At 38.7% G+C, this 19,683-nt stretch overlaps 1 protein-coding gene across 6 annotated transcripts in view; it reads left to right on the forward strand.

The window, feature by feature from the left end:
* Positions 1-19,683, forward strand: part of lnx1 (ligand of numb-protein X 1) — an 88,733-nt gene that overhangs the window by 21,262 nt on the left and 47,788 nt on the right. For all 6 annotated transcript variants that reach the window (XM_086089043.1, XM_086089042.1, XM_086089040.1 and 3 more), the window contains exon 2: positions 12,191-12,280. The gene's annotated coding sequence lies outside the window, so the exon portion shown is untranslated. The remainder of the gene's footprint in view (positions 1-12,190; positions 12,281-19,683) is intronic.

The following is a 19,683-nucleotide window of genomic DNA, read 5'->3' on the forward strand; positions in this document are numbered from 1 at the left end:
AACTCAGAGTATCAAAGAACAGTTAATGTTGCTATTTAGGGTTTTGAACTAAAGGTTATGGTTTCCAAGTAGGGTTAGGGTTTCAAAACAGGGTTCCAAGTCAGGGTTAGGCATTTCAAGTAGGGTTTAAAGCCTGAGTTAAGCTTTCAGATAATGCTTTGAATCCCGGGTATTGGTTTAAAAGTAGGATTTTGATACAGGCTTTCAAACAAAGGTTGAGGTTTCAAAGTAGGGTTTGAAATCAGAGTTAGGGTTTTAAAAAGGATTAAAAGTTGCAAATTATTGTTTCAAACCTCTGTTGGATTTTTCAACAGAGGTTAACGTTTCAACTTAGGTTTTCAAGGTAGAGTTAAGGTTTTAAGCCTCTGTTGAGTTTTCAAACATGGGCTAAGCTTTTTAGTCAGGGTTACGGTCTCAAAAGTAGGGCTTTATGTTTGGGTCGGTGTCTCATTCAACGTTTACTGGATGGAGGGATGCAAGCCTCGGTTACGGTTTTGAACCTGGGTTGGTAATTCTGTAATTTTTTTTAGGAGATACTCCAATTTTGTTTGATGGGCCAACTGTGAGGTCGTCTGTAAACCAGGACGACCCGCCCACTGCCAGCTCCGTCGATAAAAAGCTAATAAGCCGACACCTGCTTGCTCGTCTTCTTCGAGTCTTCGTCCGTTTGATCCTTTCGGGGGCCTTGGCGCATAGTCGGAAAAAAAACTGCAAAAAAAAGTGAGCTAATGTGCGTCTTTGTCCACCGTGGGAGGGGGAGAGCTTTCTTGTCGGCTCGGTACAAATCGGCAGACTGTGGCAGCATTCTGCCAGGACACAGGGAGGCAATGGGCAAGAGAAAGCTCCCAATCAGACATTGATTCGACCCGAGCTAATCCCCCATTGGTGCCAACGTGACCTTAAAGAATCGGCTTAGCGCAAGCTCGGTTAAACTGGACACGGTTTTCCATTTAAGTCGGCCCACCCCAATTTCGCCACCCACAAACGTCGGCCGCGGGAGAATTAAGACACACATACATTCATAACACTTTTCATTACAGCGGGGGGGGGGGGGGGGGGGGGTGCAAGGAGGGGGGGGGGGGTGTTTGCCCCCACACGGCGATCAAGGATAAACCAAGCGATCTAGTTTGTGATAGAGAGATGGTGACAAGTGTGTAGATCATCATTCCGCACAATGGTTCTACCCAAAGCGTGATATTAACTGTCCCGCATTTTTCTTAAATCCCGTCAGTTCTTTGAAGACGTTCCATTGCGGTTTTATCCCCAAATACTTTGGCGCGTCCTCGTCGCTGTGTTTTGTGTGACGGCGACGTTTATTTGTTTTGTCCCCTGCCGCGTTTGCGCAGACACTTCTTCAAAAGCGCACATCTGACCCCCGCGTTGACACAACGTGGTGTGCTTGTGATGATGCTGGGAACGAGCACCGTTTGTCTTCTCCTGAGGTCTCATCCTGATCTGCTCTACCGGTGGTCCAACGTCCGACAGATGAAGGTCCAAAACGTTTTTTGGTCTCCCTATGATCCAATCAGAGGTGGAAAACTCCAGGTCCAGAAAGTAAAAAAAAACATCCCATAGTTTGGCTTTAGCCAACCGGCAAGTAGACGAGTTAACCTACTTTCTGGACCTGGGTTTGCCACCTCTGGATCCAATACACTATCTCTTCCTACCATCTTGCCAGTCTCTCCCACCAGTCCTTACATTCGGTCTTGACCTGCCGTCAAAATATCCGTCTCTTCCTACCAAATAACCGGTACATCTCTGCTCAAGGTCCTTTCATTCTGTTTCTTCCAACCAGCTAACCTGTCTCTTTCCCGAGTGTCTTATCTGTCTACTGCCAAGGGTCAACCCGACGGCCTGTCTCTTCAAAGGTCTAGTATCCAACTGGCCTCGTTCAACTCTACTTGGGTTAACATCTATCTCTTTGTAGGGTCGACTGTATCGGTCTTGTGTTCCCGATCTAAAGATCTAAGACACTCGTATCCCTTTGTCAGTCTTGACAGAGCAATACAGTTGTCTCTATCCTGTGTCTAACCTGTTGGTCTCTTCATGTGATCCGACATCCAAGGGTTCAATACATCTGTCTCTTCTTGGGGTCCAACCTTCCCATCTCCTCCTTGTGACCAACATACAGTATTTTTTTTTTATTTTCTAGTGTCTAATCCATTTGTCTAATCCTTGCATCCAACTCGATCCAACGTCCTAATGTTTGACCATTCTTTTCCAGTGGTCGAATAAACATGTCTGTGCCTAGCAATGAACCAATCTGTCTCTTCCTTGTGTCCAACTCATCTGTAAGTTTCCAGTGTCCGGCCCGTCTCTCGCCCCCTGACACTTCAACACATCCGTCCCTTAGCGAACATGTCTGTCTCTCTCGCTTTATAAGATTTAACATCCTTGGTTCCAGCCGGTCTGATGGTCTGTATCTTTGTAGCAACTGGCCGCTCGACGTCCTGTCTTTACTGGAACCAACATCCAAGAGTCCAACCCAACCTGTCTCTTTGTAGGGTCCAGCTTGACTGCCTCCGCATCAACTCGTTCATTCTTCATCCTACAGTCCAACGTGTTTTCCGACGGTCCAACGCTTCTCGCAACAGACCTCCCTGTCTTTTCCTTGCGTCCTAATCATCTGTTAGTTTCTAAATTGCCTGTCTCTTCATATGACTCAACATCATATGATTGTCTCTGTTTGTCTCTTTGTAGTGTCTAGCACAGGGGGCGGGCAAACTCGGTCCTCGAGGACCCGAAGTCCTGCAGGTTTTTGGAGGTTTCCCTCTTCCAACACAAGCTGATTCCAATCAACAGGATCGTTATTAGGCTTATGCAGAGCTTTGCTGATGAGCTGATCATATATCAGCTGTGTTGGAGAAGGGGAACATCCCAAACCAGCCCTGGTCTAGCACATGCTTAAAAAAAATAAAACCCTTCCCTGTGATTGTACGACTCAGAAAGCAGTTGATGAAAAGTTTTGGTCCTGTTTAGTTTGTCCGGAGTGCTAGTTTGCCTTCGACATGTCGCTCTTTAAAAGGTTCCTCTTGCGTCGAGCCGCATCTTGTCTTTATTAGGAGAACAAAAAACAAATTGTCCTCTGCGCCGTGCCGTGTCTGGTGAGCTTTCGCACGGCTGCGGCGCACGTTTTTCGCTGCTTCTGATTAGCCGAACCCGAAAAGCATCTGCTTCACGCGGTGGGTGGACGAGGTTGTTTGGATCGCTTGAGCCGCATGAGAATTACAGTGTCAAACTGTCGTCGTTTAAAAAAAAAAAAAAATCTTTCTTAACTGTACAGGCAATATTTTTCAGTGTTGGGATTTGTACTTAAACACAGGAGTAAGAATCAGTACTTTTTCACTTCTATCTAGTATTCATTTCTTTTTTTTTTTTTACATTTACGGTCACAATGTGAAGCGTGTTAAAGTAGTTAGCCGCTGACAAAGACGCGGTCATCCTCCCCCACTTGCCGGGATCTGAGATCAACGGGCCCGGCCTCGCCGAGCTGGAACCCTCATTTCGAAGCTCATCCTCCTTTAACAAGAAATACACCCGTCACCGTTACACGTTCACTCAAACTGTCACTTTTACTGCTTGAATATGACTCACGTCGTTGAAAATACACGCCTCCTCCCTCTTAAAAACAGGAAGTCGCTGTAATTAGCTCGGTTCATAAATGCTATTAGTTAACATGGGGAAGTTTAAAGAGAGGTTATTTGAAGTCCAAAACAGAAGCACACGCCCGCGCGCTGGAACACGACTTACTTTGACTTTTGACAGCATTTTCTTACTTTCTTTCAGGCGTTTTTATTTCCTTCATCTTTCTCTACTTTATTATTATTCATATTGTTATTATTCCTTCTTTTTTCCTTTAATATCCTTTCATTTCCTCATTTGTTTGCTTCATTCTATCAGTTTTTTCTCCTTCTATTTGTCCTTCTTTTGTCATTTGTCACCTTCCCTGTTTGCTTTTTATTCCCTTCTTTCTTATCTATTCTTCCTTTTGTAATTTTCGTTCTTTTTCTTTCTTTCCAGCTCTTTTTTCTTTCTTTCTTTCTTTTTCATGTCCTTATTTTTGCCATGTTTTTGTTTTCTTTCCATCTTTTTACTTCCCTCCACCTTTCTTCATTCTTTCTTTAATTCTATAATTGACAAGGTTTTCTTGTTCTCTTTATTTTTTCCTTCCATCTTTCTTGCTCCAGCTCTGCATTGCTTTTTTCCTTGCTTTCTTTTTTTTTTGTCCCCTTCATTCTTCTTTGTGTTCTTTCTTTCTATCCTTTCCTTCTTTACCTCTTTTCTTTTTTATTTCCCCTCTTCTAATTTTCCTTTTGATTCCTTTCTTTCTTACTTACTTCTGTCCATTTTCTCGTACTTTTGCCCTTAATTTTACTTCATTTATTTTTCTATCTTTATATTATTCCTTCTTTACTTCTTTTTTATTTCCTTCTACTGCAATCTTCTAATCTAATTTCCTTTATTTCCATTGTTCATTCTTTTGTCCTGCCTTTTCTTTTCTTTCTTTTTCTTCTTTTTCTTTTGCTTCATCTTGACCTCCATCTTTTTTAACTTCCTTTTTTCTTCTTTCCTACTTTGCTTCATCTGGCAAGAGATGTGATGATGTCACTTGTGCTCTCATTTGAGTCTTTTTGCAGGTGTAGGCGGCGCCCAAAGGCGTTCACCTTGGGGCTGGGGTTCATAACCTTTAAGCAGGGACGGCTTGTAATTCCGGTTTAGAGGTCATTCGTAGTTGACGGGCCAAACTGTGTGTTGTGTTCTCTTGTCCCTGCTTCATATAAAAATGATGCCATTAATTTATTAGTGCTGTTTGAAGGCAGCTCCAATATAAATATTTAGACAAATAAAAATAAATGGAACATCACACATGTACAGCATGTGTGGCCATTCATTGTTGTGCACAGGTTTGCGGCTCAAGGGAGCAAATGAGGCCGCTTACAACAGCACTCGTCATTCGAGACGCATCCACTCGGGCCCTCGTCTTGAGACGCTCTCTTGACGGCACACAAAGCTACAAGAGCGCCAATTACACTAAAACGCAACCATTCTTAGAAGAAACAACAAAGTCGAGCAGAGGAGGAAGGAGTGCAATGGGGGCAGGGTGGGGGTCACGTCGCCAAGGCCTGTAATAAAAGATTTGATTTGGAATGCAAACAAATGCGCAGCAGTCAGTTTGTTTGAGATGAATCACTTTGGTGGTGTTGTTGTTTGTCTTCTGCAGGCAGCCCAGCAGATTGAAAAGACAAACGCTGCCCTCTATCGGCGCCTACAGGAAATTCAGGCTGTCATTGTCAATAGAGTTTTTAACATCTTTACTTTTTTTTAAATACATTTGTATTGCCTCGTAGATTCCATTATTACTCCATATGAATAAGTTAGTATTATAACATTTAATTAAAATAGCACATTCATGCAAATGATTCTTCTTCTATTTATTTTCCCTTTCTTTGTCTTTATATGTTGTATATTTGAATCCCTGTAGCTGTATTTGAATCAACATATATTTAAAAAAAAAAAAAAAAAATCTTAATCGCTCATTTATATATAACTGATTACTTAATTACATGTTTAAAAAAATGGGTCTTAATTTGAAAAAGTAAAATAAAATAAAACAAATATTGCCTATATGAAAAGCTTGGACTATAAATATGTTTTTAAATTGTCCTTGTTTTATTATTTTATTATTATTTATTATTTGTGGGGTTGAATCAATGTTTGCATATTTGCTTCCGGACGTCAGCTGTGTTTCCGTTGTTGCTGCTCATTGAATCGTTAAATGATTTCCTGCAGGGAGTGAGGAAAATGACATTTAGCCATCGAATGACAATGTGATACTATCACTTTAATCCTTCGGGGGTGTACCTGGGGGCTCCTCACTTCACCCCCACCTCCACTTTGTCCTCACTAAAGACAACAGCCATTGTCGCCCTGTCACCGTTATTTGCATGTCAGCACTGTTTGGTGTGCTTTTGCTACACAAGAGAAATGTTTTAAATAGAGGAAGGGATGTTGATGACACAAGATGTTGCTCTAATGATTCGAGAGAAAAATCTGCCTAGCTGTCATGATCCAGTCCAAAGCATACCACATCATGCAACATGTGGTTCTAAAGCCGATACTGGTCAGTCGTTACGACAGAAATCACGGTTCAGCAAGTACCTTGGTTTTAAGGTCACAAATTTGTCACGCAAAAGATGACTCACTTGTCAGATTATGCATTTGCATTTTGGTCAACAGTCTGGAACAGATTATGACGTTGAAACTTTTTGGTTAATTTATTTTGTTTACCTTTATTTTTGCATGTTTTTGTCAAGTTTTTACACATTTTAGTCAGTTTTTGACATTTTTGTTTATCTCTTGGCCTGATTTTTTTGTCAGGTTTTGCATTTTTTGGGGGTCCATTTTTTTTCTTCCCCCTCCCTCCCTCCAAAGTTTTTGGCAGTTTTTTTTTATTTTCAATTTTTTTATTAGACATATTTTTAACTTCTGGCCAGATTTTTACATTTTCTTCTTTTTTTAGCACTTTATTGTGCATTTTTTGTATATGTATATTTTCACACAAAAGAAAAAGGTCTTTATCAGTTTTTTGTGTGTTATGCGTCAACGGACAACATTTTTCAGCTTTCTTTATTTTTTGGGGAGGTGATGGGAGTTCATCCCCCCCTCCCAGATTTCTATCAGTTTTGTCAGTTCCGGGCATCTTTTAGTCCGTTTTTTTACCCACTGATTTTAATCCTCTTTTTTCAGTCACTTTTTGCCAAATTTATGTCTATGCTTTGTCCTTTTTTTGGTCATCCTTTTGCCTGATTTTTGTCCCAGAGAGTCCGTTTTTGCCAAATGTTTGCCTGTTTGCATATGTGTGAGTGTAAGTGTGTGTAAACTGCCATGTTTTGGTTTGGGGCTCCGACGTTCTGCATTCCAAACATCTTTTAATGTCGGTTGGTGGCGTAGGGCAAAACCCCCGCCACTCATCCAGCCTACAGTATGTCTGCTTAAGTCATTAAAAAATATTTTAGTGTTTCTCTGTAATAATACCCCCTTCCTCACCCCTCACCTCTTCCAAGAAGACTCCCCCCCCCCAAAAAAAACATCTTATGACACTAACTTGGCATCCATTTCTAAGGAACTACTACTGTAAGTAAGTTGAGGAGTTTAGACAAAAGTAGTGCTTTGCCACCATCTTGTGGCATCTCTGTGCCAAAGAACTATGTTGAAGTAAGTTGAGGGGTTCTATTTAAACAAAAGTAGTGCTTTGCTATCATTCTTAGGCAATTGCAAACCTTTTGTGGATTTTCGCTATTAACAGCAGCTTGGCCCCTCCCCCAAGCATTTTTTTTTTTTGTTGCTTTACGAGAGCATTTCTTAGCAGCAACACCAAACTCTTGAGTCAATTTGTAGTTAATACAGAAGAAGGGGTCCTTCTGCAAAAGAAAAGCGTCCCTGTGCAAAACGTCCAGATTCTTGTCATTTTTGCGCCGAGTGTCACGGCGCGTGGATGACGCTAAACAGGCTCCAGATGTTGAGGAGCGGAGTGCAGGATGGGGCCCCGGGGAGGGAGAGAAGCCAAGCGGGGGGGTGCCCTTCCAGGACCTCACGAGTGGACTTGACGAACCGCTGGGTCCCATCCATCTCTTTCTTTCAACAGCCAGCCATTTTTTCCCTCCTTCTTCTTCATTGATTCGCTTTGCACCGCCAGCAATCTGCTGTTCGTTTCCACGTCGGATGCGGACCAACGTGGTCCGAAAGCCGACACTCGGTTTAGTACGTACGTACCTTGCTAACAAAGGTCACGAATCTGCATGATGATATGACAACACATCTGTCTGATTTTGTTTTTACATTTCAATGTAAATATTTTACAGTCTTGTAGTAAAGGTTGTAAAATTGGCCAGTTTAACCTTAGTACAGATCGATGGACATTATTTCCTATGGGACGTACTTTTGTCCAGTTTAGTTCATCATTTGTGTACTTTTTCTGTGTTTTTTGTTGTTGCCAAATTTCCATCTAAGTTTTGTTAAATTGTGATATTTTTCTTTCTTTCTTTTTTTTACCCATCCTTTTCACAATGTTTTGATCAGCGTTATTTCAATTCATTGTCTGACTTTGATGAGACAAATTTTATTTTTTTCACTTTTTTCTTAATTTTGTATTTTTTTTTCTCCTAATTTTTGCATGTTTGTGGTATGTTTTTACCTGCTTTTTGGCCATTTTTTTAAAAAAAATAAACATATTCAGTTATCTATATATTTTTTAAATACTTTTTTGTCATCCCCCTGTTTTTGAAAACTTTGTCAAATCAGTTGTGGTCAGTTTTTGGTGTCTTTTGCCAACATTTATCTTTTCTTTTTTTTAATTGGTAAATTTTTTCCAAATTATTATTATTTTTGTTTGTTTTGCTCCCCGATATTTTGTTGGCCTTTTTTGTGTGTTTTTTTGTGCTTTTTTTCAGCTATTTATCCACCTATTTACATTTTTGTTGGTCTTTTGTTGACTTTTTACCTTTTTTTCAGCTATTTATCCGTCCTTTTACATTTACAATTAGTTTTGTAAGGTTGTGTCAGATTTGTGCCCATTTCTTGTTTAGTTTTATTTTTTCACAGACATGTATATTGCTGCCGTTGAGCTGAATCTTCCCATGTCACAATTTGGTCAATTTAAATATTTTTTCACAAGTCTATACTTATTGACGATTCCACATTTATGGGTTTTATTTTTTTTTATAAATATTACTTAATCTAAAGTGTTGAAAATGGTTTGCGCTCTTTGATGATGCAATGTTAATGATGTTTTTTGGGGTCTCATGAAAAGTGCTGATTTTGTGGGAACGAGGATTTCGCCCAACGTCAGTGATATACTGTATATAGACTATGAGCGGCAGGCAAGTGTGCGCTCCACTGCCATCTACAGACACACAACGCATGCACTCCAGCACTTTGCCTGCTCCAATTGCCAGTCATGAACCAGCCGAGCGCACCCCGCATCTCCCAATCTTTCCCAGTCCTGATTGGCTGATTACCGAGCAGCCTCTGGCCTTTTCTCGATATCGAGCTTCAGCAGTCGCCCCCCCCCCCCCATCACCCGCCCCCACCACACCTATTATACCTTCTTTTTAAAGGACTTCAATCAGACCCGAGAAGCAGAACAATCATGACTCTCATCACTTGTTGGAAATTGGACTCGAAGTAGAAGCCCCGGTTGGTTTGCGCTTCTTTCAGTTGGAAAGTACAAGATAAGAGCCTCCCTCCACTTTTGTGCTTTTGCTTCCCTTTCACATAGGCAGTGCAGGTGTGCCAGAGTCCACCTCAAGAGGCCGAATGTGTGGTTAGTTGAGTCTGCTCCAATATAAGAACTACACTTGTATAATATGTAAACAAAATAAAATAAAATAATAATTTTTAAAAAATAATATGAAATAAATAAATAAATAATAATAATAATTAAAAAAAAATATGTAAAAAAAAAATAAAGTTGTTAACTCATCAACAAAAAAATGTTGGCCTTATGCTACTAACATGAGACATTAGCCAGCTATGCTAACGAGACTAGCGGCGTGACGTTTGTGGTGATCGACCGTATTGCTTTTCAATGATACTAATGATGTGCGTTGCGTGAGTGACGAAGAACGTTTACATGCTGACGCTGCGACGTTCGTGCATTCACCGAAAAGCCACGAAAGTCTCCAAGGAAGTTTATGTTTCTGCAAAGCTTAGGTCCAGATGTTCACAGAGGAAGGGAGGAGGTGGAAAGACAAATATTAGTCCAAAGGAAGAGATACTTGAAAAAAAAGGACTGAATTCGGAAATGTGCAGAAAGAAAAATGTGAACAGACTGAATCGTGTTGCATAGCCAATGTTTGAAGTCACGTTATAACGTCATTAACTCACGAGTAGCGTCGCTTGGAAAATTGGGGGAAAAAAATGTCAGTTTCACAGATGAACATGAAATTGGGTCCATAGGTTGCAAAAAAAAAAAGTCTCAAGGATCCATGCCTGAAAAATGAACAGTAAGTCAGCCATTTTGGTTTGAACTTTTTTGCCCCAAACGAAAGCAGGTACCCTCGTCAGAATAAATAAATAAATAAATAAATAAATAGTATCAGAAATGCCAAATAACCAAAGACGTGTTTTTCCACGTTTCAAATCGCAAAAAGGAAAAACACACACCAGAAAAAAAGTTTGTGTAGTAAATGTCGTTTTTGTGCCCTTCTTCTTCCTCCATTGATACTTTACGCAAATATTTAGCTTCCTTTAATACGGCTAATAAAAGTGTTTGGAGAGAATCCCCAGCCCTTCACCCCGCAGGAAGAGCGACAGGAAGCGCTCGGGCAGAGATTGAATGTCCGTACGCACCTCATGTAAATATTTGAGACATCTGCACATTCGCCGACCAGCGCAGCTGCCTCGCCGAAGATGAAGCGCTTCCTGAGATAAAGAACCCGAGCTCACCTTAACGATAAAGACGATCTCATTGGCTTATCTCCGCATCAGATCATAAAATCAGTTAGGTTGATGCCACCGATGACATGTGAAAAAAATAATCCCGTGACATCGCTGACTGCTGTTTTTATTGTCTTGTAAAAAATGCAAGCGTATGTTTTGGTGCGTGCAACGCAAATCGAGTTCCTCCGAGTTTTACGTAAGAGCTCGATGAATATTCCAGTCGTGTTTTCGGGTGGCATGCTGCTTCCTGTGTCTTTTTTCTTTCTTTATCTCGTTCTTTCTTTCTGCTCTGTATGCTGATGACATTTCAGTGGCGCTGTTACATCATTTGGATCACGGCCACGGCGCAGATAAAAGAGCCCGACGAGCTATGGACGCACGCGCACACGCGCGCGGACTGCGCGCGGGCGCGTCCCCACTGCTGCTCATTAGTAACGATTGGCTTCGATGTGTGTGCAAACACTGACTCATCTTTGTTATTAATACTTACTGGTCATCAGTGTAGTCATTTTTTTTTACAAGAAAAAACAATGTTTTTTTTTTTTCTATTGTATTTTTTTAGAAACAAGTCCTAATCATCCATGCGTAACATTATGATTGCGTGCGAGAATGAAGTCATAATACTTAGAAAAAAAAGGAGTACTTTTAAAGAATAAATATTTACACATAACTGTCATAATCTCCAAATAATATTTCCCCCCCCTAGAATAATGCATGTGAGACCATTTGACTAATGAGTGTGAGTTTGACTCGAGTGTTTTAGAGCGTTTTGACGGTGTGAGAGTGTTTGAATCTTGAGTGTGAGAGTTTGACTAATGTGTGTGAGAATATTTGACAAAATCGTGTGAGTGTTTGACTAGTGTTATGAGAACATTTGACTCATGTGTGAGAGTGTTTGACGAGTGTACATGGAAGTGTTTGACTAGTATGTGTGAGAGAGTTTGACTAATGGGTTTGAGAACGTTTGACTAATGTGAGCATTTGACTAGTGTGCGTGAAGGTGTTTGACTAGTGGGCATGAGATCGTTTGACTACTAGTGTGCGAGAATGTTTGACTCGTAAGCGTGAGAGCATTTGACTAAAGTGTGTGAGAGTGTTTGGCTATTGTGAATGATAGTGTTTGTCTGTTTGGCTAATGTGTGTGAGAGTGTTTGACTGGGGTGTGTGACAAGTTGACAACATATGATAAATGTGTGAGTGTGTGACTAGTGAGCATGAGAGCATCTGACTAGTGAGTGTGAGGATCTTTCGGTGTTGTATATGAGCACATTTCACCAGAGCATATGAACAACATTTCAGTTATGGGAGAGCCTGTGAGTATTTTGTGTGAGAGCTAATCCTGAACGATATCCCTAACATGCCTCATATTAAAAAGATGATTCAAAGCCAGAGGTGGCAAATCCAGGTCCACATGGTAAAAACCCTGCCACAGATTGGCTTTAGCCCCTGATGCTAGCTAGCTAGCTATCTATCGAGCTCCCTAGCTCAGGAGCTAGCTAGCTAGCGCCTGAAAGTAAAAACCCTGCCACATTTGGCTTTAACCCCTGATGCTACCTAGCTAGCTAGCTAGCTCCCTAGCAGGTAAACGAGCACCATGGAAGCTAGCTAGGGAGCTAGCAAGCTAGCACCTGAGGCTCAAGCCAAATTGGCAGGGTTTTTACTTTTTACTTTGTGGACTTGGATTTGCCACCTCTGTTCAACGCCCACTGTGCTGCTTTCATTACTTTTGTTGTTGTTGTTGTCATTTTAGGTTAGCTTGCGTCCTCCCCACCTGTACTCCTGTAAGGCTGTCAAAATTCTCTTGGGCGTCGACATCCTGGTCACCATCTCCATCCCTCAGGTAGGCACTTTGAATTATGTACATTAAAACAGCAGATTTTTTTTTTTTTTGCTTTTTCTCTATCGTGGAATTTTACTTATTGGATGTGGAAGGTGTCCGTTTTGGGGCCCTCCGGCATTCATCCATAAAGTAGCATAAATGAGCATGAAGGCTATAGGATCTGCAGCTGCATGAATAGAACAACGCTTGCAACACTTGGGACTTCCCTCCAAGTTAGAGTGAAGCTAATGCATATGCATAACTGCTTTACATTATTCATACGCCGCCTCCAGCGAGGACGTATGGAACGACGGCAAGTCTTCCACAAGTGCGAGCTTTCACTAAGTGAGGAAAATTACATGGCGAGCGCCCAAACGACATCTTTTGATATTTGGTGTTGTGTAACATTTGGCACTGAACAAAATGGTGGACAGGAAATAAGGATGTGGAAAAGATGCCCTGGCACTGCATCAAAGTGTGTACTAGTGGACCAAACCGGGACATATCGCGCTCGGATCTTATGATGTTCAAATTTGAAAAGTTTTAGGCCCAACAGAGATCAAATTGTAAATTACGAGCATGAATTAATATAATACTTGAAGAAGTTCTATTTTATGAGAACAATGACGTAATTTTTTTTCTAGAAAATAGTTGCAAGAATAAAGCTGTTTTTGGGTTGTTTTGTAAAAAGAAAAATGTAAAATTTCAAGGAAGAAGTGAAAATCTTTCACATTTTTTTGCTAGAAGAAAGAAGAATTTTTGAGACAACAAGAATGCAGTACAATAATAGTTGTTCATTGTTTTTGTTTCAAGTATACATTGCAATATTTTGAGATCTAAGTTTTAATATATCAAGAAATAAGACGTTACCAAACTAATGTCAGAATATATATATATTTTTAAAGTTATAATCTCATGAGATTTTTGTTGTCATATATCAAGAAACGCACATCTTATGATAATTTGTCTAGTTGTAGTATTTTTGAAAGTTACAATCTTATAAAAATAGTCAATTATGTGAGAAAAAATTTGTGATAATATGAAAGAAAAAAAACTTTATGAGAATTAGGTTATTTTATTACAAGAAAATGGTCATAATTTTATGAAAAAAACTTTGGGGGAAAAAGTTGCATTTGTAATCTTACGAGAACAAAGTCATAACGTGTCAGGAAAAAAGGGTCAAACTATTGCAAGGAAAGTGTTCTGATGGCGTCTTTTTGAAAGAATAATTAATTGTCAAAATTTCTTGACAATTGTCATTTTTTTGGAGCGGGAAATTGTGACGATAAAGTCGTAAAATTTAGAAAAAAGAAAGATGCAATGTTAGCAAAATAGTCACAATCATAGTCTTATACTGTAAACATTTAATAATAACAGGTCAAATGCATAACATTTCAAGAAGGCATTTTTTTCCCCCTGAATTTTTTCCAATCAGATTATTCAGAATAGCAAATCGTTAGCGTAATTGCTTACGTCATTTTTAACTTACCTAGCTCAATAAAAAAAAAAAATAAAAAATGTGCGCATATTTAAACGATGCAGGCCGTAAGTAAGTAAAACTAAATCTCCAGTGAATATTTATATTTTTTATTTTAACTTCCCAGGCGCCCTATGGATTCCACTTTAACGCTAGCACCTCGGGTGCAAATAATGAACATTTGACTGCCGTTTAAAATGTGCAAGCTTCCACTCGACCGCGTTAGCGCTCGGCTAAACGTTAAAAAAAGAGTCTTGGGTAAGGGACGGTAGCGTCAGTGTAGAAAAGGACCCGATCTGTTGTCCGCGGCGACGTAATGGCGCCTGACATCTTGTCAATTTCATTCACGGGAGCGACTTTGAGGTTAACAATTGCAATTAGGTCGGACACGCTTTCGGGTGAAGGCGAGCGGCGAGGTGAGCCGCAATCTATACGAGGAGATGTGTAATTAAGGGGCTCAGGCAATTCCATGTTTCACATGGAGTACCATTTGCTTCATTTTAGGAGCAACGTTCCAGTTTTGAGGAGCAATTTTTTTTTGCAGTTTCATCACTGGACCTTAAGCAAGGTTTTAATAATAAATAAATATAATGAGAATAACAAATGAAAAATTGCTATTCAAAGTTGGATACGCTCTACTTTAATGCGGTTCTAGCCATGTCTGTGAAAAGAGTACTCGATCACTCCAAGCACTTAATTCCGGTCTTCCACGATTACCTAACAATCTTAGGTTAGCTTAGCAATTAGCTTAGCAATTCTCCGCCTTCTGTTAATTACTCCTCGTCATCCCTCTGTGTGAGAAGTGTAGCTTATTGGCCGCTTGACAGGCTGTGATGACTGATTCAGGAGCGAGACTGCAACGTGTTTAGCCCCACTAGTAGCCAGCCAAAGCTTTTAGCTAGCTACCTGGTGCGGCGTAGCACCGAGCTAGCTAGCCTCTATCGCCTACGTCTCTCGTCACGTGGGTGACATAAGCGTGCTAACGTGCATCTGTGATTCTCTAAAGTGCAAAATTTTGACTTGCAAACTGTCATTTAAGCCTTGAGGCATATATATGAGTGATAAAAAAAAAAATAGTGTATATCTACTGTGGTGCAGGAATTAAGGTCATGTTTTTGATGTCGTCGCGATAGCGAGACCTGAGATTACTGACATTCTTATCTAAAGCTCCACACCAGCAGCAGCTTGCTCCCAATGAGTCACTGGAGCGTGGTCACACTTTTCTTGTCTATATACTTGGAGCGTTGTCGTCAGGCAAAAGTAGCCACAGGGAGCTAACCTTAAAAATTCAAAACATGGATGTTTCCAGTAAGGCCAATCACACAGCTGCCTTGAAAGTGTGATTTGGAACAGTTGCGTGAATGCTAATAAAGTTAATCGTCATGATCTTTGTTGGTCAAATGATTGCATTTGTTCTAGAAAAAATATATATGACATCTTTAAAAATTATAATTGTATTATCCAAAAAATTAAAAAAAATTCTGTCGGAAAAAGTTCACTTTTTTCCCCCCAATTAAAAAAAAAAAAAACTTAAAAATAACTTATATTTAAAAAAAATCATAAATATAAATTTCCCCTCATGAAAGTAACAAATACAATTAATACTCCTTAACTAATATTTTTTTCCTCATCAATAACCCTTTTAATGCACTTCAAATGGATGTTATGGCGAGCCCTGTAGAAATGCGAAGGTCAACTTCATTCGCCTTATTATGCTGAGCAGCCAGAACTTTGCTAACATAACATTTCTACCCATCTGTTACCTCTGCTAACTGTCTGGGTGTCAAAGTTGGACTGTGCAATTCCAAAGGTGGCAAACCCGCGTGCCCTGAATTAAAAGTCAAGAACCAGCGAGAACAAGGTGTTTTTTTTCCCATTGCTCTCTCTCACTCGCTCTCTCTGTCTGGGTGATAAGAAGCGTGCAGGAAGGCGATAAACAGCCCCCTGGCGCGTAGCATCGATCGCTCAGGGCTAAAGAGCTTCATGGCTGCTCCTCCTTAAAGTCAGAACACTGCAGGAACTCTCTCATCTGATGGAAGAGGTTTGAGGGGGTTTGCCACTTTTGAGGCGGCTGCACCTAACAGAAGTTGAGGTGAAAGCAGGGACATGAGAATGAGGCCAAAAAACAAGAAACGCAACTGTTGCTCTCTCGTCAGGAAGAGTTAAATTACAAGGCAGTACATTTTATTTATTTTTCACCCCCCCCCCATAAAAATGGTCGTAAAATGAGCATAACTTCTTGAGGATAACACTTTTTTTGCTTTAAAAAAATTAAGAAATCGAAAATGATGTACATTTGTCTCATTTCTAGATGTCTCGTTTTCCCTGCCTTACTGAATTGCAGCTTTTTAACCCCAAACATTTGATAAAAATAAAACAATTGAATTTTTACTTTTTAAGGGTTACGGTAGAATTAGAGTTAGGCGATTTCCCCCCCTCAAATTTCTACTTAAAAAAAAATATATAATTATTGTTCTTCCTCGTAAAATATTTTTAGAAATGTGATAAAAAATACTATTGCAAATTATTATTTTATTAAATATGAATGTTTTTATCTTTAAATATTTGTTTTATTAGAAAATCTTTTTTTAAATTGTTTTCCACATAAGTCTTTTAAGAATCTCTATAAAATGGATTTTTTTTTAATGAAAAATTATTGTTTTTAATATTTTTTCTAATAATTTTTTCTAATTTCTAATATTTTTTTATTCCCTTATACAATAATCAAATATACATTTTTCATGTAAACATTGTTGTTCCTCATCAAAGATGGAAAGATTTAATTTTTTTGCAAAAAACATTTTTTACAATTTTACAAAAGAAATGTTCATAATTACAATTGGATTTTTTTTTAATTTTCTTACAAAATTATAAGTTTTTAAACAAATAATTTACCTTTCACAATTTTTTTTAATATCTTAGAATTATTTTTATGACAAAAATTATGTGTTCATCAAAAAATGTTCATTAGAAAATTACAACTTGAATCAGAATTGGTACAGTCGTCATGTGCACAAGCTTTAAACATACTTTTCCTTCCTACCAAATTTACAGTTGCAAACAGACACAAGACACTGCCCCCTTTGCTACTGTGAGAACAGTTATGACCTTTGACCCGGGCCCTCACCGCCGCCCGTCTCATCCTCTCTGCGTGCGGCCCCGTCACAAACACTCACCTTGGCCACGTCGGGCCCGTGATGGATGGTCGCCCCCTTTCGTCCTGCGGGTCGACCTCCGGGTCAGCGGGCGCCGCCACGAACTCTGCCGCGTGACCTCCGTGTTTACGTAGATGCGACGGCGTGGAGGCATCTCGCTCATTAATGCAGATAATGTTTACGTCTGCCTTTGGCAAGGACACATTAACCCCATTATGGATTTTTTTGTTTTTACATAGTCTTATGCAGCGTTACATCATCATCTTCAGAGTGTTATGTAATTTTTTAGGTACACTTATACAGTACTATGTAATTTTGGTATAGTGTTATGTAGTAGTTTTTCATACAGTATCCAACAGATACATTTCTGTAAATATTTTATTTCAGTGTGTCTTTTCGCAGGACAACATTTGCTCAAATGTAGTAGTAGCTAGTATGCAGATTTTTTTTTTTAAAGAATTTAAATTTCCTACCTCCATTGAAAATAACTCGACACACAATCATTTATGTCAAAATAGATTACAACCCCAGATGAAAATGTCTGGTGTCAATTTCGCATCTATGATGTATTTTTCACATAATCTAATAGTGATATTATAAATAGTTCCTATCCTGAGGAATCATGTTAGCTGCTTTAAATTCCCACTTGCATGTGGATAGAATACATTATTCAAAGTAAGACTTGTCTCCATTGTGCGGTTGGATATTGCTTAGCAACCACAGCAGACTGCTAATATGTTCCGTTTGAAGGACGGCTCGCCATGAAAAGGCATGTTTATTTTAGTTTTTCGTTTTCAATAAAAGAACCCAGCCAAATTGACTTTTTAGTATTCCGCCATGCATGCGACCTCACGGGGTCGCACTGCGACGCGACATCATCGTCTTCAAAGTGAGCTCTGACCTGTACGTGGTGATGCATACTTATATAATACATATTCACCGTACATGCGGTTTATGCAGGGCTTTTTCTTTAGTTAAGAAGTTTTGCATGGAAAAAATAGATTTTTTTATTTAATTTTTATGGGTTTTTTTCACCTACGACTCAAAAAAAGGAAATAAATGTTTTTCATCTGAAAATATTTTTGGGGTGTCTCACTTTTTACATTTTTTCCCCCAAAAGGTATTTTTTGGGCAAAATTTATTTTACTCGTCAGATTTCTTATCTTTTCTTCTTTAAAGTTTTTGGGGGTCTCTGTTGATGCATCTGGTCTTTAACCCTCAAAATATTTTTGCACATAAAAAAAATCTCATAATCTCATAAAATTAGTATTTAAAAACATTAGCTTCCTTGTCTTTCTGAAAATATGTTTTTCTCATAATTGTTTTGAACTATTTTACCCTAAATATTACTCTTTTGTTCATAAAATTAAAATCTTTTACAAAAAGTTTTTTTTGAATTGCTGTATTTACATTTTAATTGTAAAATAATGAATTTCACATACATTTTCATATTTAAAAAAATCATTGTTAAATCAAGCCTTTATATATATATATATATATATATATATATATATATATATATATATATATATATATATATATATATACATAATCCCATCATAAATTTAAACTTATGATTTTTTTTTTCTCTCAAAAAAGGAAAATTTTGCCCCTAAACGTTTCTGTCCCCCTTTTTGCTGTGGTGTTTTCTTTTCTTTTTCTTTTTAATTTCCACCTTTGAGTGTCATGTAGGTGGTGTTAATATTCATAAAATTATTATAATAATAATTATTATTTTGCTCATAAAATGTCAACTTTTTCCAAACACAAAACAAAAAGGGATTATTTTTTTGTAATAAAAACAACCTCATTGACGTGTAGCTAATGTTCTGGAAAGCGTCTCCGTGTATGAACCATTGGGCTTTCTCATGTCTGCACTAAAAGCTTCATTCATTGAACTTTTCCCCTTTTATTTTATTGTTCCTGCAGACAATCACAAAGAGCACATTGGATTTTTACTGCACGTGGAGCTTTTTACAAGGCTCCATTGACGTGCTATTTATTTACCTGCCTCTCCGCTTCCATCCCATAAGCAAAATTGGCTTCTTTTTTCGAGAGAGGATTATTTTTTTTGTGAAGAGATGGACTTCCACTTGGCTTTGTGTGATTCGATTATGAGGACGATTTGGAGAGGACAGATGCTGATGATTGTGCTTCAGAGGGTCATTGTTGTCCGGCATGCGGGGTTCAAAGTTCACATATCGAACCATGTGTGGCAACGTTTGAAGAATGCTGGTACTTCGCGGCGGGGGGGTCAGGGAGAGAACGTCGTGTGTAACAAGAACCATTCGTCCTATGTATGTATGTTACGTTCTTTTCTGGCTTGTTTCACCAGACGGCTACTGATCGATTGTGATTCCCAATTTACAAGTCTTTCAAGATGGCCGTTGTTCGGATAATTCTTATTTTTGCCTCGCACATTTTTTTTTAAATATGTGAGCGCTGAATGGTGGCAGTGAAAAAACTCACTTTAGTTCTTCAGATTTATAAAAAATATGTTAAAATTTTATTATTTTTTTTATTTTTATTTTTTTTAAATATTTTTTTTACTCATTCACTGCCATTGACGACTATAGACATAAAAAATTAGTTAGTTTAACAATTTTTCATTTAATTTCATTTTTTATGAAAACCTTTTTTTTATTTGTACATTAATAACAGATATAAAATTATCATGCGATTAATTACAATTAAACGCCCCTTATTTTTAATATATATTTTTTTTAATTAGGCGCGTCTGGCGATACATTTTTTTAAATTGTAATTATTCACATGACTTCACTAGTTAACGA

The sequence above is a fragment of the Leptonotus elevatus genome, chromosome 11 (assembly GCF_054856555.1).
Source record: "Leptonotus elevatus isolate MCC_2025b chromosome 11, RoL_Lele_1.0, whole genome shotgun sequence".
NCBI lineage: Eukaryota > Metazoa > Chordata > Actinopteri > Syngnathiformes > Syngnathidae > Leptonotus > Leptonotus elevatus.